The 24,274-nt window shown below is 36.4% G+C and overlaps 1 pseudogene; it reads right to left on the bottom strand.

Moving 5' to 3' along the window:
* Positions 1 to 20,281: 20,281 nt before the first annotated feature.
* LOC130862925 (heterogeneous nuclear ribonucleoprotein A1-like) lies at positions 20,282 to 21,253 on the bottom strand (annotated as a pseudogene).
* Between the last annotated feature and the right edge of the window lie 3,021 nt (positions 21,254 to 24,274).

Here is a 24,274-nt window from a genome sequence, read left to right as displayed (position 1 = left end):
ATGTGTGTGTGTGTGTGTGTGTTTTTCCTCTGCTTTATTGCTTCCTTTAAACCTATTTCATAAAATATACCTTTTAAATGCTAAGCAACTTCTTGATAAAATTTGATTAAATGTATTGAAAAAACATAGTCAAATGAATTCTCAATTTGTCAAGTGACAATGATTGATTTTCTGAAAGCTAAAAGCATATTCTTGTATGATATGGTTTTTAGAATGAGGCAAATTCTAAGCAAAGTGATTTTAACCAATTAGAAGACCTCTGTGTCCTTGATTAGTTACATTGTTAACATCAATTTTAGCTTGAAATGTACCTCCTGAGTAATATTTAAGGAGTTGGAAAACAAGAATTTCTTTATCTTCTTAATACACATTTATGGAAAGATTCATTTCTTTTTTTCCAGTTAACATTTTTTCTTACTTATTTAATTGAATTTGTAAGTTACAGAAACTGAACCAGAAAGCGCAGATAATTAGTTTCTTTCTAATCCCCTTGGCATAATTCAAATAACTTGCTTATATCAGCTTTAACTGGTCCAATATCAAGTCTGTAATGTGATATTCATGTGTGCAGCACTGGGTATGTCACCAAATGCTCTCACTTCCTCAAAATTGGGCCATCCTGCTTAGTAACAGTGACTCTCTGCTGATTTAATATTCTTCCTGGTAAGGTATATTTCAGACACTCCTTAGCCACAGTAAGAGGGGTATGGATCATTACATTTTCCTTCCTGTTCCACATTTTCCTGATTTTTCAACGTGATTCAGACCAATGTTCACTGGAACTAAAATAATGAAAGTCAGGATGGGCAAAGTAAGGAAGGGCAATAGGAAGGTTGTTCTAGGTGAGATTGTAGGTGAGGTTTATAATTCTGTACCTAACAACAGTAAAAGTGAATCTCTCTTTTTTTTTTTCAAAAATTGTGTGTCTTTAAGTGATCTCGTGTGTGTGTATGTATGGTGTGTGCATGTGTGTGTGTGGAGTGTGTTTGGTGTGTGTGTGTGTGCATGTGTGTCTGTGTATGAGTGCTTATATATATGCCTACATGTACTTGTGAGTAGAGAGGCTGCAGATAGAACTTGAATGTCTTCCTGTATTTACTTTCTGGCTTGCTTTCTGAGACAGAGATCTCACTGAACCTGGAGCTCACCACTCAGCAAGACGAGCTAGGCAGTGATCTCCAGGGATCCTCCTATCTCTGCCTCCTCAGCATTGGAACTACTAGCGAGCAGCCTTTCTTGACACTACATGAGAATGGGGAATCCACAGAAAATCTTTACGAAATGAACCATTTCTCCAGGTCAACTGGCTTCTCTAACAGGTACCTTGGCAATTCTGTGGAGACTCTCCTTATTCTGGGGTTTTATATATATGACATTGCAAAACCATGGGTTTGCCACCTCTACCCCTCCCAGGCATTCAATCATTGAGCTGCCATTTCTCTTGTGACTCCTCATTCCCAGAAGGATCTATAGACATAACCCAAGATACCACATAATATTCCTTTTTTGAATTGCTGTCCATTGCTCATAGAGGAGGAGGTCAGTTCAATCTCAACATGAGGAAGAAATTTTTGATTACTCTCCAAAGGTACTGTTAAAGTTGTCACCCCCTTTTCTAGTTGTTTTAAAAGGGGAGATTAGGGAGAAATAGAGAAAGAGGAAACTGTTGTCTGGATGTAATGTATGAGAGAAGAATAAATAAATGGATGGATGGATGGATGGATGGATGAATGGATGAATGAATGAATGAATGAATGAATGAATAAATAGTGTTTTATGGTCTCTATTGCTGTGAAGAGAAACCATGGCCATGGCAACACTTACAAAAGAAAAACTTTTAATGAGAGCGGTGTGCAGTTCAGAGGTTCAGTCTGTTATCAGTATAGTGGGACATGGCAGGCAGCATATAGGCAGTCATGGTGCTGTATGTGTAGCTGAGAGTCCTACATCTTGTAGGTAACAGGAAGTCAACTAAAACAGTAGGCAGTACCCTGAGCTTAGGACACCTCCAAGCCTATCCACACAGTGACACACTTCCTCCAACAAGACCATACATTCTCCAACAAAGACACATGTCCTAATATCACCACTACCTATAAGATTATGAGGGCCAGTCACATGCAAAGTACCGCAGATGGAAGCAGTTTTTCTTTCAGTTTTTTTTGTATTTATTTGTTTGTTTTTAAGCCTGCATATGTTTTTAACACACTGTAAACCATTTAGAGGTTTTCTTCGTCTTTGAATCCCTCTTTACTGTATATCTCTCTTTTTCTGACCACATGAGTCTTTATGGAGAGGATTAAAGCCATGGCTCTGACGGCTAGATCCAGCCCATTCCTTAGCTTTCCAGCCTCATGACAGAGCCGCCATTTTTATTGCCACAACTCTGTGGCAGTTCAAGGTCCTTGCCAGCAAGCAAGCTGCAACATTGTTAAGCTCAGTAGTCAGGACCGCCTGCTTGAAAGAGTCAGAGTTTGTCCTGCCAGGATGGCCCAGAAAGCTGGCATTTTAAAACGGCACAACTATTTTCCTGTTGTGGCTGAATACCGAAAAGCATGCGTTCAGCTTTTCATCAACACCGTTTAAGTGTTCATGGCAAGACCTCTTAAAAGAGCTGCAGGGTTTTGCAGCTAAAGCTGAGTCAGGAAGCCCCTCTTAGATGAGAGCACTTGCTTGCCTCTAGCAAGCAGAGCAGATCCAAGAAATTGCTGCTACCAGGAAAACCTGCTTTACTCTATTCTTTCCCAAGCTTTCTCAGGCTTTCTGTGGATGTAGTTATCCACGTGGGCACCATTCTGTAACAATGAGGGCTGGCTTGTCGGGGTTTCTGTCCTCCCACCAGGTCCCACAGCCAGCAAGTCCCAAAGAAAATGACACAGGACTACATAGGTTAGATTGGCCCATTAGCTCAGGCTTCTTATTAGCTCTTGTATCTTATATTAACCCATTATTCTTATCTATGTTAGCCATAGATTGACATGACTGACAGAATACAGACAATTCTCCCACACCACTGGCATAGTAAGTGGCAGTGAACCTAGGCACGTCCTCTCATATTAAGTGTGGTACCTTGTACAGCCTTAATAGGAAGCATTTTTTTTTCAACTGAGGTTTTTCATCCTCAATAAACCTATTTATGCCAATTAAAAAAAAAAAAAGTCAAGAAGATCACTTACCACTTGCAATTTGGTGGTAGTCATTTGTGTGACATTCAAATTTTATTTTAAAAATTAGTTTTGGCAAAGCATTGGCAATGTTCTGTTAGGAGCAGTGAGACCCCAGATCCTGAATTTCTTGTAATCCCCTGATCTGAGTGCCTACAGCTGCTCTGAGCACAAGACCTTCAGGAGTTCCTGATGGCAGGAGAGTGGTTTCTGGTGGGTTTGGCTGGGGCGTGGCTATCTCTATATAATCTGCCCCTGAACACAATAAAGGGGGCATTCTTGGAGAATTCAAGGATGACCCGTGTCACTGTCTCTCTGTCTGTGTGTGTTTGTATATTTTTGACCTCCAGCCCCCTTGCCTGAAGCTCGCGAACTGGGTGCCAGCGCACAGAGCGCAGACACAGGGGAGAGGTGCGCGACAATGTTCAATTGATTATTTTGTGAAATTTTGTGCTAAATATAATAAAATAAATTTCTATAGTCTTCATTGAGTGAATGACTTCAAGAAACCAATACACATAGCCACTTATTACTTTAAATAAGAATATAAATGTTTGACTAGTTTTAAAGGTAGCATCATACACCACTATGTAAATTTTTATTTTACATATATTGATTATTTTTTAATAAATGGTGTATCTGTGATATTTCTATAACTATTACTATTCTATAAAACTATTTTCAAATTTAGAAAACATTACAAATAATACCTTCTGTTGTAGATACAGAAAAATCAAGATAATCAATTGCTTTCTAATTAAAAAGACAATTTTCATTTTTGTAGTTTAGAAGCATTCATTTGTATGCTTTTTACTCCAAACATCTTTTCCTTTTTTTCTCTCACATAATTATACCATAAAAAAGATATTTAGGTATTTTATAGCTTGATACAATTTTTCTTGTTTCACATATCCTTTCTAACACAAGTGATACATTTATTATTGAAGTATAAAGACTCATAAAAGGAGATGTTGTCTCTTCAAATATTTAAGTTTTTTATTCACTAAGTTACACTGTTAAACTAATTAAATAGAAGTTATTTAGAGATTGGGGAGTGCCTCAGTGGGTAATTGTTTTTTTTTTTTTAAAGAAATGCAGCATAAACAAAAGCAACACATCTTTATGTAAATAATTATTCTGTAACACAAACAAATGCAACACATCTTTACATAATTAAACAAATATTCATTAAAAATGAGGCACTATTGTCTCATTACAAAATTTATAAAATAATTTTTAGAAAAGTCTGTAATTTCCAAACTTGAGAATGATGATGCTTTTCTCATTTCTCTTTTTTTATTTCTTTTTTTCTTTTTTTAAAATTTATTAATTTTTTTTCATTAAAAAATTTACACTTCCTCCCCTCCTCCTATTCCACATGGCTCCTCCCCCACTCACTCTCCTCCCTCCCCTTCCCTCCTTAAGAGAGAGCAGGGAACCCTGCCCTGTGGGAAATCCAAGGCCCTCCCCACTACATCCAGGCCTAGGAAGCTTTGCATCCAAATAGACTAGGGTCTCCAAAAGCCCGTAAATGCAGTAGAAACAAGTACCAGTGCCTTTATCAATGGCTTCTCAGTCAGCCCCCATTGTCAACCACATTCAGAGAGTCCAGTTTGATCGCGTGCTCATTCAGTCCTGGTCCAGCTGGATTTGGTGAGCTCCCATTAGATCAGGAACACTGTCTCAGCGGGTGGACCAACCCCCCTTGCGGTCCTGACTTCCTTGCTCATCTTCTCCCTCCTTCTGCTCTTCAACTGGACCTTGGAAGCTCAGTTCGTTGCTCTGATGAGCATCTCATCAGAGCAATGGGTAATTGTTTTTGCTGCAAGATCATAAGTAACTGCATATACCCATGCACTGAGAGCCAGCCTAGCCTCCCACATTTATGTATCTGTCGCTGTCTCTCTCTCTCTCTGTCTCTCTCTGTCTCTCTGTCTCTCTCTCACACACATATATTTAGGAGATTCTTCCAACTTTGCTATTTTTAGTATCCTTGCCATATTATATTGATTTTTGTGTGTTTTCAATTGTAATCAAATGCACAGAGAATAAATTCTTACCTTTTTATGTTTACTTCAGTTTCTGTAAATTAAGATTTCTCAATTGTATTTCTTAGATTCTGGAGGCTGAGAAAGTCTTAGAATCTATGGGTCTTCATAAGCTCATCACTGCCTCAGAACTCTTACTCAGATTTTATTGCTAGACTCCCAGGGAGGTTTGAGACAAACCTCACATATTCCCAACACATTGCCCCTCTAGGAAAAAGCAGAACTTTGAATAACATCAGTGTCTAAATGGAGTCCAAGCAGTGCAGCATGTTCTACTGCAGCTGCATTACCGCCACAAGAAAACATCTACATATTGTTTAACTTCTTTACTTCCCACAAGATCATTGCATAAATTGCATCTCTTTACTGACCAAACTTTTCCTACATTAAATCTTTAAGGCATTTAATTGATAGTAATCTCACTGAAGCATTTAGCATCATCACTATTGCACGAATATTATGACTTATCAGTTCATTTAACACTAATGGTCTCAGGGAAACCTACGATTCTCTTGGAATGATGTAGATTTTCGCATGCCTATTAGTTAACATGTCACTCACTGGTATGAAAATTCTACACAGATGTGCACAGGGCAAGTTATGAGTAAACTTAGTTCAAAAGTATGAAAGTAGGGTAAAACCTTCAGTGAATGTATTAATTTAGAAGTTAGCTGGAAGGAAATTCAGAAAATGGAGTGAGTCAAGTTAAAAAAAAAAAAAAAAGCCCCACAAATGGAGTATCTTGTACAGTTTAGTGAAATAAGAAGCACGAAAATCTTAAGAATGTGTCTCATGTAAAAAATATTCTGTTTGGTGAACGCTGCAACCACTTGAGTAGTCTGTGCCTCCTACAGAATAAATGAAGTATACTCTGTGCTACCTGAATAAATGAAGCATAAATTAACCTGGCTTTCAAATTAGTCATTTTTTTTTGTACGAACAGCTAAGTATCCCCATTGAAAGAATGGTACTCTCTAAAATCACAAATCAAATATGTTTACTCTTTCTTTCTTTCTTTCTTTCTTTCTTTCTTTCTTTCTTTCTTTCTTTCTTCATTCTTTATTTTTAAAGCTGAAGACTGAATCCAGGGCCTTGTGCTTGCTAAGTAAGTGCTCTGCCACTGAGCTAAATCCCCAATGCCTTAATCTATTGTTTTTTAGTCATATATATTTTTATTATTTTTCTTTTCTCTGTAATTATATTGTCAAAGTTTTTTTAAATGAGCAATTTTTAGCAAATAATTACTTTAAGTATCATATACATGCATTTGAGTGATTACGTTTTAACTTGACTTTTATATCACTATTATGGATTTTCTATCCATAAATTTTAATTAATATAATATCCTTTGCCATAAAATGGCATTTAAACCAAATAAGACAATATTACAGTACTAGGTTCATTTTTATGTTTGCGTATGGCTTATAGAAGACAGAAACAGAAGACACATGATAGAGAATTTATTATAGTCATTAGGTATATGGATGATTTGTGCCTGTTTAAATTATTTTCAATAGTTATTCACAAATAGGTTGAATTATTTTATTTTCATTGATTAAAAAGTATTTACATTTCTGCTGAAATCACATATGTCCAGTTTTCATTTTGCCATTTAATACATCCTTTGAAATATATTTTTTCTAAAGTTTTTTCAGTATATGTTGCTTGATGGTTAAAACAGTTCTTACTCATACCAGCAGAGGTAAAACTATTTATCAAAATATTCTAAGCCCATTTAATAATTTCTTGTTGTTTTGGGGAAAAATGCATGATAAAACAGAAGAACAATGTATGAGCCTTGAGCTCTGGGCTTTGGAGTGCTATGCTCAGCATCTAGCTTTTGCTCTGACATAAAGTCATTCACCATCAATATCGCTGACAGTTTTCTCCCAGCAATGGATAGAAAAGTTAATGTGTTTTTGATACCCAACTAAAACTGTCAACAATTTGTGGCAGTATGTGATCAAGCAGCAACCTTGAAGTGATGCTCCCTGGAGAGAATAGAAAGCCCCGTTTCTTATTTTCTACGAGCAGCTTATTTTCTTTGTGTTGGCCCCATATGTCTTGAAATGAGGGTTCCATATGTCTTGATTTAGGTGTGTACTCTCCACTTTGTAGCATTTTTATACCTCATGAGGGAGTATCCAATTTGTAGTCACATGACTTCTCAAGAGCACTGAGGACAGCTATCAAGAGTCATATGCAACAGACTAATTTGACGCAGCCTGAATAAAATATTATATCAAAAAAATTATGAGACCCTGAACCAAATATATGTACTAAGATCTAATGCAAGTGTGGTAAATCTACAATCTAATATTAAATCAATAGATGTCAAATCAGTCTAGATCTGAAATACAGCTTTATTAAAAAAAACTCATCAATAGTTTCATCTTAACATAGTGTGAGGAATTATTGTTTTCAAATCATCAGGATTCAATTTAGTTATCATTTTTAATAAAATTCTTTCAAATTCAATTTAAAACAACAATGTTCTAACTATTATTGTTTGGGTGTTATTACCTTAACTATATTTGTCTTTTTATTTCCATCTTTTCATGTACACAAGAATCATTTGATGCATAAATGTACAATGGCATCTCTCTCCATGTGCCAGAGGAAAGAACAATGTTTAAGAGAGCTGTTTACTCTAAGAATAGTTTCTTTTTTCAAACTTCAATAGTTGAAAATTTATTAATGCAGAAACCCTACCATGAGGGAGTATATGCAAGTTAAATATCCCAAACTCAATGCATAACTTGATCAATGCCATAAAATATTTGTTATTCTGTTAAATCTTTTTAAAATATATTTGAGGCTGTCCTCTTTGAGCACATCATATTTGCCATGATTTTCAGGAGTTTCTTTTATTTCTTTTTTGCTTAGAAAAATGGAAAAGAAGATCATTTCTGATATTTGGATTTCTTTGAAAGGGAAAGCAAGTAGTTATACGTTAAAAAACAAAACAAATCAAAAAACACTACTTCAGTACTTTTATGACACTACTTCAGATTAACCTGAATATGTTGTGGCCATACTTCAGGAGGAATCCCAAATTCATGCATTTGAAATTACATAGAAGTAATTATAAGGTATCTATTATCTGTTAAAGTTTTTAGCCGTAGCAAAGTTTTATAAGTTAGGTGGTTTAACATTTTTAAAGGGACATTGCCTGACACACACAATTCTAGAGATTAGAATCCAAAGAGAAAAACACAGTAGGACTGAGTTCCTTGAGGGTTATGAAGGGGACCCTGACCTAGGTTTCACTCCAAACTAAGGTGGTTTGCTGGCAATCTCTTGAAACTCTAGGCTCCTGTTAATCATTCTCCCATGTTATAAAATGTTTCACTGAGGTCTCCATCTGTGAATGCATATGTTCAGAGTAGTGTATTTTATTTTTAACACTTTGGTCAATTCAACTTAAAGGACTTTACCCATGTAAATCATTCACCATAACCCACATTTCCACAATATATAAAGGAGAATATGTAATTCTTTTTTCAATGTGTTTATTTTTTGTTCCTAAATCCTTATGTATATGATACCTTTTATGGTAAGAACTTTGAAGATGTTTAATTCCAAAGTGTGTGCTAGCTATCTTATGTAAACTTTATACAAGTTAATTTATCTAAGAGGGAGCCTCAATGGGGAAATGACTCTACCGGATTCGTCTGTAGGCAAGTTCTTGTAGCACTTTCTTTATTAATAACTGAGGCAGAAGGCCCAGTGCATTGTAGGAGCTGCCATCACTGGGCAAGCTGTCTTTGGTGCCATGTGAAAGCAGACTAAGAAAGCCAAGAAAAACAAGCCAGTAAACAACATTTCTACATGACCACTGCTAAAATTTCTGTCTCCACGTTCATGATTTGAGATCCATCTATGATCTCTTTCAGTGACAGACTGTAAGGTTTTTTTTTTTTTTTTTTTTTTTTTTTTTTTTTTTACCATGGTTGTGGAAACCCTTTTCTGAGTTCACTAGATAGGGTTGGTGTCATAACAAACAACATTGCATGAGAAAGAAGGAGGCACCAGAGACAACGTGTTGTATCATAGAAGCACTGGCTAGTGAGACAGGGCCACTAGCCAAGAGTGGGAAGTTTATGGCATCTGGAACCATCAAGGAAATTATTTATCGCATGGAACATTCAGGGATTGTAGCCTTGCCTACCTATCCTAATCTTCTGACTTCACATCTGAAAGATAATATTTTCTTGATTTTAATAATTTGGATTTGAGGTGGTTGGTTGCCAAGGTGTTCAGGGGGCACTATTTTCTCTGAGGAAGGACAAGAAAACCACAGGAGGACTCCCTGACTTCACAACCATGGTGGCTCTACCCCATGATGGCTGAAGCTTTATATGTTGTTTAATCTCATCCTTGGCTGAGCTAGTCTAATCTGCAGAATGGTAATGAATATTTGCCAAAAATATGATTTAAAAAATCATATCTATTAGGAATTTGTGATGCTTGAGTGTGATGATACGTTTCAAGTGTTTGGAGTCGAACATAATACAGAGAGCTTATAAAATGCACATGGGGCTAAAATGAGCAAAGAGTAGTCCAGATATTGATATTTTCTGAAGTTTATTCATGGCACTGATATTAAAGAAAGGAAAGAATAGATTGAAAGGCATAGCAGCTTCTGTTCTCTGTCACTCCTTTGCTGCTGATCGAAGTCACTTGAGAACTGAGTAAATTCGACAACAAGGACAATATTTTCTTCACTTCTGAAAGGTTAAACAAAATTTAATACTTGTCTTCCACTGACATGGAGAAATTCCTTCCAGCAGCAGTTCACAGAACAATAAATATTGAGGGCCAAATGGGATTTTTCTTCTGAAGAAAGCACATATATCAATTTTTAGAAATATGTATATGGAATGTATTTCAAAAGGAAAAAGGAACCTTGAAAGTTTTGATTCATCTTTTAATTTTGAAAAAAAAAGAAACATTGGTATGTATTGCTAGTAAATTAAGATGAGTTATTTCAATTTAAGCATGAATTGCAAGCTGGGAAGTGCTGGTACCCGTCTTTAATCCCAGCACTAGGAGGGAGAAGCAGTTGGATTTCTGTGAGTTCAAGGCCAGCCTGGTCTTCAAGAGCTAGTCCCCAAAGTTATACAGAGAAACCCTGTCTCGAAAAACCAATCAACAAATGAATGAATGAATGAATTAATGAATGAATGAATGAATGAATAAATAAACAAGAATGAATTGGAATTCATAAGGAACTTTTAAGATCTAAATATGCCTAGATGTGACTTCAGAGATTCAGATGACTGCGGAGTTCCCATGAAACATCATAGCATTCATACTGGAGCATGGAGAAGTACAAGAATAGGAAACATTATAAGAAAAAATTATAGGATAGAGTTGGCACCAATGTAAAAGCTGGACATAGTTACATATACCTGTCACCTCAGGTTTGTAGGGTAGAGACAGATGGATCCCAGGAACTTGCTTGCTGCACAGCACAGCACAAATGGCAAGTTTCAGGTACAGTGAGAGGCTGTATCTTAAAAAGTATGATGGATTCTTCATGTTTTTCTTAAACCTGTTGAGATCAGTTAGTGCTACATGTGTGTACATGGCTATTGGACCATTTACTGGAGCAGTTTCTCAGAGGCAACATTCCTGAAGAAAGCTTTCTTTTCCACAGCGGCCACCAATTGCCAATATCTCCTTGACTGTGAATAGGATATCAACAGCCCCTCCACCATGAAGGCTACATTTTGTCTGGCTTGATCTCATCCAGGTACTGTGTGAGCACTCACTGCCACTATAACTTCATGTATGCAATGTCACCACCAAGCTGAGGAACACTGTCTACAAATGCCCACTGCCTCTGTCTCTTACATAATATCTGTTCTCTCTTCTGTGATGATCTCTGGGCTTTAGGTTGGGGAGTGTGATATAATTTTGAAATTTAGGACTTTGGAGTAGAAGGAAAGGAAGAATTGATCTGATAAAGAATCTTTAAGCCAGGCGGTGGTGGCGCACGCCTTTAATCCCAGCACTCGGGAGACAGAGGCAGATGGATCTCAGTGAGTTCGAGGCCAACCCGGTTTACAAGAGCTAGTTCCGGGACAGGCACCAAAGCTACAGAGAAACCCTGTCTCGAAAAACCAAAAAAAAAAAAAAAAAAAAAAGAATATTTAAATACATATATGAAATCTTCAAACAATTAAAAAACTAAGGTAGAGAGCATTAGATAACTATTTAATACATTGCTTTGACATGCTCATGAGTTATGCAATCCCTACTATTTACTTCCCATATTGAAGTCTGAGAAGTACATTGATTATTGCCTTTAGTAGAAAGATTGATCATTCTCAGCACACATAGTGCTATGTCGTAAATTCTGTAAAGTCTACCACTACCAATTTGAATTGAATATATTAGCATAGAGCTGGACTAACAGACCCAGAAGTTGCTCATCTCAATTGAACATTTGCATTTACTTCCCAGCTTCTCGATATATCACCTCTTGTCAATCCTTCTTATCTTTTAGGAATTTGACAATTTTAGATTCTACATGTAAGTGAGCTTGAATAATATGTGATTTTCTGGCTTTGACTTATTACATTTAGCATAATGTCATTCACATATATCTACACTATTACAAATGATGTGATTTCATTCTTGTAATGGCTTCACATTATTCAATTGTATACTTTGCTACACTTCAATCCATTGACCTATTGATAGGACTCTTGGATTACTTCCATATGTTGGCATTTTGAATGGTGTAAATGAGCATAGAGTGAAATATCTTTGCAAGATATGTATTCATTTTCCTTTTTTAACATAAAAGAATGGAGATGCTTGAATTATGTGGTAGTGTGATTTTTAATTTTGTGTGGGAACATAGATTTTTTTTAAAAGTAAGGAAATGATTTCTGTAGTGGTTAAAGCATAGTTTGCCAATTTTGTTTTCCAAGAGTTGACAAAATATTCCTGATGTTGATTCACATATAATTTTCAAAGATTTGATAATGATTGATTCATATGATGATGAAAAGCACATTAGAAATGTCAGACAGAGATGATCAGATATAAAATTGATCATGAAATGGTTTGGTTAGATTTTAGAAGTGGTATATTTCCCTAAACCATATAACATAGATTATATGTGGTTTATTATATAAAATTTGTATTGTATTTCATCTATACTCTTTTGACAGAAGATTGCATTTACCTATTCCAAACATGTAGAAAATGTATCAGAAATGTTGGTGTGCTTCATAGAATGTAAATTATATGTAAGAAAGTTTTTATGTTAAAATGTTATTATGTACAATATTTTATACTTTTTGCTTAAAATACGTATCTATTTATTTTAAACAAACCATTGAGATAATTTTGTTCTTCATTTTCATAAACTCTGAATCTTATAACATAATCACTCGGCATTTAACGAAGATCTGTTATTCTCTGTTTGTAAAATTTCAGTGTGTCTGGCTTTATGTTGAGGTCTGCGAAGTATTATTGGATTCATTGGCATAGAAGACCACTTACTAAATATAACCCCAGTAGCACAGACACTGAGAGGAACAATTAATAAATGGGACCTCCTGAAACTGAAAAGCTTCTGTAAAGCAAAGGACATGGTCAACAAGACAAAATGACAGCCTGCAGAATGGGACGAGATCTTCATGAATCCCACATCAGAGGCCTATCTCCAAAATATACAAAGAACTAAAGAAATTGGTCATCAAAAGAACAAATAATCCAATAAAAAGTGGAGTACAGACCTAAACAGAATTCTCAACAGAGGAATCTAAAATGGCTGTAAGACACTTAAGGAAATGCTCAACATCCTTATTCATCAGAGAAATGCAAATCTAAACAACTCTGAGATTCCATCTTACACCTGTAAGAATGGCCATGATGAAAACACTGATGGCAACTTGCTGGAGAGAATGTGGGGTAAAGGGAACACTCCTGCATTGCTGGTGGGAGTGCAAGTTGGTACAGCCCCTTTGGATATCAGTATGTTGATTTCTCAGAAAATTACACAACAACCTTCCTTAAGACCTGGCAATACCTCTTTTGGGTATATACCCAAAGTTTGCTCAATTGTACTACAAGGACATGTGCTCAGTTATGTTCATGGCAGCATTGTTTGTCTTAGCCAGAACCTGAAAACAACCCAAATGCCTCTCGACCAAAAAAATGGATAAGGAAAATGTGGTACATTTGCACAATGAAGTACTACACAGCAGAAAAAAATAATGACATTTTGAAATTTGCAGGCAAATGGATGGGTCTAGAAAATACTGAGTGAGGTATACCAGATACAGAAAGACAATTATCACATGTACTCACTCATAAATGGTTTTTGAACATAAAGCAAAGAAAACCAGCCTACAAATCACAATCCCAGAGAACCTAGTCAACAATGAGGACCTTAAGAGAGACATACAAGGATCTAATCTACATGGGAAGTAGAAAAAGACAAGATCTTCTGAGTAAATTGGGAGCATGGGGACCATGGGAGAAAGTTGAAGGGGAGGGGAGCAGAAAAAAATGTATACCTCATAAAAGACAATAAAAAAGTAAAAAAAAAAAAAGGTTCAAAAATAAAAATGTATTTTCTGTTGATATGGAGTTCATAATTTTACTGACAGAGACCGAGTCATCTCTCTTAAATTGCACCTGCTCTCTGGAAATTGACAGATATGAAGTTAAAAGTAAAACAATTTAAACATTTAGATGTATGAAATAAATAATGACCTTTTTATTATAGTGAATGCAAATGTGCATGGATGTGCATGCATGTACATACACATTTTTATATGATCAACTTATTTTATATTTGGTAATTTATTGTTATGATTGATAGGTTGTTTTTATCCTCTTGCAGTAATAAATTTGTATTTATTTTTGCTTCTTTCATTTGGTGTAAATTACCTTCATTATAAAAACTTTAATCTGAAAAAGTAGAATCATAAGAACTGCACCTCTATTTATAAATATATGATAAATATTGACATTTAACAAGCAAAGAAAAATTCTTAATATTGAAAAATTTATAATATGAATAAAGCTCAAATTGAATGTACAACATGATTTAATAATATGGTCAATCAAAAATTTACTCGTTTGGGGCTGGAGAGATGGCTCAGAGGTTAAGAGCACTGTCTGCTCTTCCAGAGATCATGAGTTCAATTCCCAGCAACCACATGGTGGCTCACAACCATCTATAATGGGATCTGTCGCCCTCTTCTGGCCTGCAGACACACATGCAAACAGAATACTGTATACATAATAAATAAAATCTTAAAAAAAAAAAAATTTACTCGTTTGCAACTCTTTGATTATGGATTACATGTAACCTCTATGGTACAAAATACTTAAAACCAATTATTCTTATTACCTTTGAGTTTCTATATTAATTTTGCATTTTATGATGTCATGAAACATTATAAAATTTAAATTTATATTTCAATTTATAAAAATTTTCATTGTTGATCATGAATGGTCTTATTTTAAGATTATAAATTGTCATAATTAATTTTCAAAAATTTTCTGATCTACACTTTAAATTGTCTTCGCTTTACCTTTTCCTTGGGGTCTGTATAGGACAAGGACAACATAATTGGACTGGGAATTTAAAATCCCCAGTTGGTACCTTTAAGTTTCTTATTTGTAGGTGCCCTTGGAAGCATTCCTTACACTGAAGAGATTGAATTTAAAACTGAAGATAGATTCCTTTCTACATCTCACTAATTCTCTAATGTCGAATGTACTTCTTTAGACCATGTTAATGAAGATATGTAGTATGGCCTTTCTTTGACCATTCTAAATTGAAATAATGTAAACAACAAATATATTAAATCACATTCTATTGATAACTACTAGTAATGTCTTCTTAAAATTTTTCTATTGTGTGTGCTCTTGTAAATCCAAAAAATGACCATAAAGTCAAAGGTTCTCCATCCGTTTTGTCTCCATCATGTCTTCAGCACCTAGAACCACATTTAATACTTTATATAAGTTCTACAACTATTGTTGAGAAGGAAATGAAGTATTGCAGGCCTCATTTCTTTCAAACTTATTTTTAAAAAATTCTTTGTTTCTAATGTTCTACACAATGCTGTCTTGTGAGAGCCTTCCCTGTCTTGCTCTGCAGAACCTACCTGCAATGTGTTTGTGTTGTACTACACAACACTGTGTTCAAGGGAACACTTCCTGTCTTGTTTCTGCAGAACTGACTTACAAAGAATGAACATCATGAGTTCAGATCCTCAGTTCTCAGTCACCATGCTGCCAAATGCAAAATTCAGATAACCTAGTAGAAATGCCCCCCAAAAGAGAATCAGCACTTTGGTTCAAGAATCTGAAAAGTCACTGTCAAGGCATTTTAAGACTAGTGTTCTTAGGCCTCTGTATACTGTGTTTCTTCAGTTTCCATGGGTGGTTATGCATCTAGTCTACCCTGCCTTTGCTCCTAGGTATCACCATAGACTCCAGAGGGACCAGAATATTGCAGATCTCTGAACATTTCACATTATAGCCATTGAAAAGCAGACTGGTGTTTTCTATAGTCTAGGAAATGAAGTTGGGTTAGGGAGAATGATGAAGGGTAATAAGTATTTAAATGTCCAACTAGGAAGTTATAAAGATGGGCAACAAACTTCTTTACCCATTGAGTCATCTTACCAAGACAAATAAGAGTGACTGTTAAAATATCACTCTTGTTCCACTTTGCAAATAAGGATTTTTGCCTTTCCATGATATTATAGTAAGAGAGTGATAACCCCAAGTTAGCAGTTAGCTTTTATTTTTTTCCAAAAATTACTCATTTAGAAAACTCTGTAAATCAGCCAGTCTTTCATTTCCTTGCAGATTATTCAAAATGTTTCTTTCCAACAAAATTATTTTGTTCACTTGGGTTTATAGCCCTTTTCTCGGGAGAGTAGACTTCTTCACTGAAAAGAATTGGTCTTTATCAAAACACTGCTTCTTAGGAATCCTGGCCCAGCACCCTGCTCATTGTAAATTCATGTTAAAGTCCTCTCTACAGTTCTGACCAATTCCACTCAGCGACCTTGACAGACTGATTCATATTTAAAGAAACTCACTTCTTACATTCCTGTTTTGAGACATGACAATTGACCCCTTCAAAGGGATACTTTCCTGTACACCTGAAAAGGAAACACAGTTTTCGTGATCATTGGATATTCTATGAGTATTCTGACCAAACCAAACCAAACAAAACAAAATATTAGTTTAAAGCTTTTATTACACTGTGGGCAAGGGATAACAAGTAGATCGGTAGCAATTGTATTCTAGATTTCTTCTACAGGGAAAAAAAGCGGATCCCTGATGCTCAGAGCTCTGGATCATTTAGACTCCTCAAGTCACAGCTTTCCCTTCCACCACATAATGAGATAGATGAAGGTGATTTTAAAAAAGTCCTTGTGTAAAAGCCTACTTAGCATCTGCCTTTAAGAATTCATAGGAGGAAGGATATCAAACATAAAAGCATTTACTCTCGTACTTGCCTAAACCATTTTTAAAAGATTGCAGGATATTTTAATCACATGCTCTATTAGTTAATTGATTTAAATGCAGCCATCAAAATATTATTTCTAAGCAAGAAAAAGTGCTATGAAAAAAACTTCCAATGGTATTTTCTTCAAAGTGGGAGCTCATTTATTTTCCAAAAATTAAATTGAATTCTCTCCTTGAAAGCACTGAATCCATTTGACACAAAATGAATTAGGTTTGAGTGGGAGCCAAACCTAGCAGGGTATTTTTGCTCCTCTTTGCTGTTTAAACTGTTGAACACTTGACCTAATGTGCAATGTTATTACATGTACAATATTAATACATGTAAAAACTTTACTATAAAACAAAACAACTTCAGTATTTGTTGCATTATTTCATTGTGTCTATGTGTGTTATGTGTCTGTGTGTGTGTGTACAGTACTCATGTAGAATTCACAAGACCACTTGTGGAAGGCAGTTCACTCTTTCTACCTTGTGGGTCCAAGAGAGTGAACTTGGGTTGTCAGACTTTGTACAAGCATGGCTGCATACTAAGCCACCTTGTTGTCCGTGTGTATAGAAACTATATGTATATATACATATGTATGTGTCCATGAATGTATATATAATGTGTAATGATGTATATGTATATATAAATGTATAATGTTTGTGTGTATATGTATGTTCATATATATGCTGAAACCTGACAAACCAGAGAATCTGAATTCCCTCCCAAGAACCCACAAGGTTAAAGGAGACTATGAACTTTCCCTATTGTCCTCTGACCTTGCATGCCCAATGGCACGTATAATCCCTATCTGCACTTAGAGTCATGTATCTCTCTCTCTCTTTCTCTAACTCACACATGATAATAATAATAATAATAATAATAATAAATAATAATAATAATACATATTTTTAAAATTTAAACTGCTTTTGCTTATTAGGAATGTGGGGGGGCATTTCAGGACCCACACCTGGAGATCAGGATAAAAACTTGTGTGTGTGTCTTGTGCATTCAGAGCTGAGAATAGGGCAGTGAATTCCTTCAAACTGGAGTTGTTACTCCACATAGGGTTTGGTTGGGGTTCGTTTCCTCTGCCAGTTAAATGATTTTAAAGCAGGAAAAAAATCATGAGCACTACAGGTAGCAGTGGAGAAATCTCAGCATAGAAAACAGCAGCAGACAGCATCAATAGTTGAAAGAAAAGAGTAGATTAAGGGTGAGGAAACACATACAGTGGACACACAGCAAAAGACCCTCCGCAAAACAGAGCAGGGATTCAGGAGATTAAGCCCAGCATCTCCTTGTGGGTTTCAGTTTTTAAGGTCTTCTTCCCCTAATTTAGGGGTTGTCCCTTTGAAGAAAGACAGGTTAGGCTATTGACTCACAACTGTAAACAACTCACAACTGTAAACAAGTTCTGACTCAGTCTGTAACTTGCTGAGCCAGTCCATCAGCATGAGAAAGGGGCCTTTGTTTAAAGTTGCGAGGTTTCTGTCTCAGGTTGAAGTGGATTGATTGGTCATATGGAAAAGAAAATGCAGAATGGATTGTGGAGATAAATGCTCTACTGGGTTTTACAAGATATTACACTTGGAGAATGCTGGATGCAATAGTTTGAAGAAATGTCTCCCTCAGACTCATAATTTTGAACTCTTTGTTCATAACTGGTAGATTAAGTTAGGAGGCACAGCTGGTAGCCAGGGATGATGTGGATAGAGACCAATGTTTGAAGGTTCCAGCCCAGACAGGTTGAAGATGGCTTCTCTTTGTCCTAACCAAGTTAAAGAGAAGAGTCAGTTTCCAACCTCCACTACTTACACTGAGCCACTCCAGCTACCAGGCAGGCCTTCCTCTGTGACGCAGTCTCTATGTTGCCGTGATGAAACAGTCCAATGCAAAGCAACTTGAGAGAGGAAAAGATGTGTTTGTCTTAGACTCCCAGACCACAGTACATTGTTGAAGGAACTAATGGTAGGAAACCAAGCAAGATCCAATCAAACAAAAACCATGGAGGATTACTGCTTGCTTCTGATTCCTTCCAATATTTGAGCTTAGTTAGCCTTCATATACAGGTCAAAACTATGGCCCAGAGAATAATGTTGCCCTCAGTGAGCTGGGCCCTCCTACTTCAATTAATATTCATGGCAATCCCTCACAGAGTGCCTGCAGGCCAATGGGATATGGGCAATTCCTCAACTGAGACTCCTCTCTAAAATAACTGCAGTCTGCCAAGTTTACAGTTACACCAATCAAGACAAAACTATGGTGTCTGAAGCTCTTTCTGTCGTGCATTTTGTTCCAGTGAAAAGAAATATCACTAATGTAATGAGTTCAAGGTCACATGGTACTGTGTTCTGATAGTTTTTCAAATTCTATGATTCTAAAAACATCCTTGTTAAAGTATTTGTTAAACAAATAATAGGTGTCTAATAAAATATCTTTTGCATGTTATGACTACAGGAATGTAGAATTCAGTATTTTTACCCATAACCAAAAAATCCCCTCAAGCATAGGTCACACTATGGTCTTGATCTATTTGGACTCTGGACTCTGTCTCATTAGTACCTTGTCTACAACTTCATCTTTAGTTACATTGCATCTTTCTGTCGCCCAAGATTTTCAGTGCACAAGAATTGTTTACAAAGTGAAGAGATGTGAAAACAGGCATCTTTGCCCTTGTCTACTCGATTTGGCTATTTCATAAGCTGAATATTCAGGTTATCTTTATTTCCAGCTTTTATTTGACCTAATAGTAATATTGTGTCACCCTGTAATTTAGTGCTTTAGATGAGTTGATATATACAGATTTGAGTGTGTACTTTAGAATGTGTATGCTCACACAATAGAGACAAGGATAGAATTAGGAGTTTGCATCTTTATATGGTGAACATGTCATGAGAGCAGAGCCCTCAAAGGGGGAACTTGACCTTTTCATAAAGGTTTGTTCTGTTCTAAAGCTCTATCACAGGAGAACACAGCATCTTTGTGCTCAGGAGAAAGCAGTATTTTTAACACTGCCTTGAAAGCATACTCTAAACTGTGAATAGACACAAATATTACCAGGAAATTTGTTTTCAACTTTCTATTCTACAGGGGTGTGAAAAATAAACTTATGTTCCTTATAAATTATCCAGGCTCTCGTATTTTGGTACCCTAAAAATCACAGAAAGATTAGAGGTTTTGGTACTGGTATTTCATTTGTATTTTATTTTATTTTATTTTTTTAAAGAAAAAAAAAAGACATTCAGTGTCATGATCAGACTATTACATTTAGCAATCAACAGCATGGGTGAGAAGAGGTCTACAGTAAAACCCTTTGTTGGAATGCTTTACACTTTCCACAGAACAGAAACTAAAATAACCTGTTATACAATTAGTCACAAATACAGTCCTCGAGTTTTTTTGCCCATACACATGAGTATTGTCTAAAACATGTCTTCTTTGTAGCAGCTAGGCCCTGCCACCCCTGTGCTTGGCTGAGTTCACAAATCTGTTGTAACCTGTAGCTTCCCTGTCACTTCTCTGGCTCTCCTCTCCTGCTAATCTTTGTTTCCTGGTTGTAATTAGAACCTCCTGCTACTGCCATAGCTGCTGCTGCTGCTGCTGCTGCTGGAACCACCATAGCCACCTTGATTTCGTGGTTTAGCGAAGTACTGGCCTCCACCACCATAAGGGCCAGAGCTTCTGCCTCCAAAGTTTCCTCCTTTCATTGGTCCAAAATTTGAAGACTGATTGTTGTAATTGCCAAAATCATTGTAGCTTCCACCACCTCCGAAATTGCTTCCATCATTACCAAATCCATTATAGCCATCCCCACTGCCACCATATCCACCACCACCACGGCTGCCACCGAAGCCATCATGACCACTGAAGTTTCCTCCTCGACCAAAATTGTCATTGCTGCCAAAACCACCTCCACGACCACCACCAAAGTTTCCAGAACCACTTCGACCTCTTTGGCTGGACGAAGCACTAGCCATCTCCTGCTTGGATAGGGCTTTTCTTACTTCACAGTTGTGCCCGTTCACAGTATGGTATTTCTGAATAACAATCTTGTCCACACAGTCATGGTCATCAAAGGTGACAAAAGCAAAACCTCTCTTTTTTCCACTGCCTCTGTCAGTCATGATTTCAATCACTTCAATTTTTCCCATACTGCTCAAAATAATCTCTCAGGTGATGTTCTTCCGCGTCTTCTTTAATACCACCAACAAAGATCTTTTTCACGGTTAAGTGGGCACCTGGTCTCTGAGAATCCTCTCTTGACACAGCTCTCTTAGGTTCCACAACTCTTCCATCCACCTTATGGGGCCTTGCATTCATAGCGGCATCCACTTCCTCCACAGTGGCGTACGTAACAAACCCAAAGCCCCGGGATCGTTTGGTGTTTGGATCTCTCATGACCACGCAGTCCGTGAGTGTTCCCCGTTGCTCAAAATGGCTCCTCAGACTCTCGTTGGTTGTTTCGAAGCTCAGCCCTCCAATGAAGAGCTTCTGCAGCTGTTCTGCTCCTTGGGAGACTCTGACTTAGACATGACGGCAGGGAAATGGGAGTCCTCAGCTATGCTTCTTCGGCCGCGTCAATAGGCAGAAAGGCATTTGTATTTTAATACATAAAGCTTTCCTGAAGTTCAGAGAGTAAACCAGCCACACTGATCAGCCTTGCAGACCAGACAGTGGTGACACACTCCTTTGATCCCAGTAGCCACGCTTGTTTGACATAGAAACCGGGTGGTAGTGGTTCAGGCCTTTAATGCCAGCACTAGAGAGGAATATAAATCGGGAGGGGACAGCTCTCACACGCAATCTCATTCTGAGATTTCTGGAGGCAGGATCATCATTTCAGACTATGGTAGAAGTAAGAGCTAGTGGCTGGCTGTTTTGCTTTACTGACCTGCAGAATGGCCATGTCTGTCTCTGGGTTGTTACTAGTTATGCTAAAATTTTCCTTGATTTTTAATTCCTGGCACAACTATGACCTAATAAGTAGGAAAGCAGAGGCCTGCTGAGACAAACACACCCAGCAAAGAGAGAGGATTGCTTAGGAAGTCTTGGGAAAACGCACAGCAAGCACAGATATCATGTATATGCAATAGTGAAGCAAGGCATGGAAATCCTGCATTACACACAAATTTTATTGTTTGTTCATTGGTTAAAATGTAATGATTAAAAGTCTAGTCATTAATGATGATTTGATGCAATCATTCAAAATGCTGGTTTGTTAAGTGGACTCTTAGGTTGTCCTTTCTCTGACAGTCCATTATCTAATTGCTTTGTTCCAAATTATTTGACATTGCCATGAATAAAGATCATATCCAACAGCAAGAATTTGTAAAGTTTTGTTTCTCAGTAGAATTGTTTCAAACACAAAAGTAATCATTATTTTAAATAAAGTTTACCTAAGCACAGCAGAAAAAATGACATGTGTCAAAGTCTGAGATGGTGTCCTTTAGAATGTTTGCGAGGCTATTGCTTTGTGTTTATTACCTTGCTCATTACTATAGCAAAATAACTGACAGAAACATGTTCAAAGGTAAGACATTTCCTTTGGTTCATGTTGAAAGGAAATGATCTTTAAGGGTGGTATAACATGATCATGACTTGGTTTCTGCCTTTGGTGTCAGAAACTTGGAGCAAAGATGATTATATTTGGGGGAATTATGAATAAGATAATACCATGACTGAAGCCAGATATGTTCAAATAAGAGGTGAGTCTCACCTTCAAGTTTTATCCTTAGGGACCTATAACTCCCATTTCCAAAAGGCTCTTCAGTATTCACAAAGATAATCTCTCATTCAGCCCTAGGACACTCTATATGTTTATTGCTTCCCATCCATGATTTAAAAGATTCTTTCCCATTCCCAACAACTATCATTAAAATCCTAATCCATGAAAGAATGGGAAAATTCTTTCCTTTTTCCAATTTAATTTTAGGCAGACATAAAAACATTAGAACTGTCCAAGACTAATGTATGGGTCATGTATCTCCCATAGGCCTGCAAATTGGCTTTATTACTATAAATAAACAGACTCTTCTAAATTAACAAAAGATGTGGAATCGTGTGTGCTTATTTGTTTTTACCATATTCATAAGTAATTCTATTTTTTTAATGCATCCAATTTGAGAAGGACCTCCATAATTGACACCTGTTAATCAACTTAGAGTTAATAGAACAGCAAAGGCAGAAAGGGACATTTTTCAGGCTCAGTTAATTTTGTTTGGATTCCTGTCCAAGGGGATAATTAGAAAGAAAAACTAAACTCTAACAATGATTAAAAGAAGATTTCTTGTTAAACAGCTTTAAGGAAAAGTTGGAAATATTCCTGAAAAGGCTTAAGGCTAAAAAATAGTCAAATCTTTAAAATTATGATAGAAAGATTTCCATAATTTAAAATCACATTGAAAATATGGGCACAATTTGTGCTTGGCACCAAGTTTCATACATCACTAGCTGCCTGCCTGTTGAATACTTGGCCTTCACAAAGCAATCCTCAATGTGTATCCTGTAAGCACTGGCAAGTGGGAACTACAATTATTGGGTGGTTATTTGCAATGCAAATACCAGATCCCAACTCAAAGCTGCTTGGCTCTGGCAGATGCCAAGCAGGTGAGTTTTGGACCCTCCACATATAGCATAGCCAACAGTAATTTCACAGTTTTTTTCTGAACATATTAATTCTCCCTCTGTCATTTGTCATGATTAGCCCTGACAGAGAAGGTAGTTCTAGAGATACTCTACAATTGAATCAGACAGCAGCATTCCTTCTTTAGGAGGTAACTTTCCAAGAACAAATCTATCAAATAAAAAATAACCAATATTATGTCATTTAAGCACATTTTATTTTTAAAAAATATGCTTTGTATACTATCCCTCTATGGCCTTCTTTGATCTAGCATTTGAGCATTACTTTCCTGCATTATGTGACTTACTGTTCAAAGTATACTATGATCTTTCCCCATTAGTATTTATCTGATCAATCTGCATGTGATATGGTTAACAGTATGTACACATTTCTATATCTGTATATATGTATCACAAACATTTTTTCAGTAAATTATGAATTTCTTAAGCATTTTAGATTGATAGTATTTGTATGTTTTGCATTGATGAATACCTGTGTAGCTAAAAATTGATGATGCCAGAGGAAAGTAATAGAGATGTTATGGGAATAACAAAATACAAGGAACACAGCAAGGCAAATGTCCATGGAATTATTTAAGCTCTAATGTGTTTAGAGAAGGGAGCTCTCCCTTCTTGAGGTAACAAGATTTCTTGGCATTTCATTTTCAGCAGCAAAGGATTCCTATATTCCATAAGTAAATAATGCACAATGGTCTCCTAACTTACCAGGTAACAATGCAATTATAACATCAAGTATCACGTCTCTTAAGGGATGGATTTGGGTTTCCTCTGACATCAATCTTATGCCTTAACCTCTTAATTGTTTGTCACGTTGTGAAAGGTCTCACATTGCCAACTTCAATTCAATCTCACATCTAATGTGAAAAATAGCATACATCCCAGAGTGATTTTGCTTGTTTCTTTTGAAATAA

Source organism: Chionomys nivalis, chromosome 20, assembly GCF_950005125.1.
Source record: "Chionomys nivalis chromosome 20, mChiNiv1.1, whole genome shotgun sequence".
Taxonomy (NCBI): Eukaryota; Metazoa; Chordata; class Mammalia; order Rodentia; family Cricetidae; genus Chionomys; species Chionomys nivalis.
The sequence above is the reverse complement of the archived record's forward strand: the minus strand, read 5'-3'. Positions and strand labels throughout refer to the sequence as shown.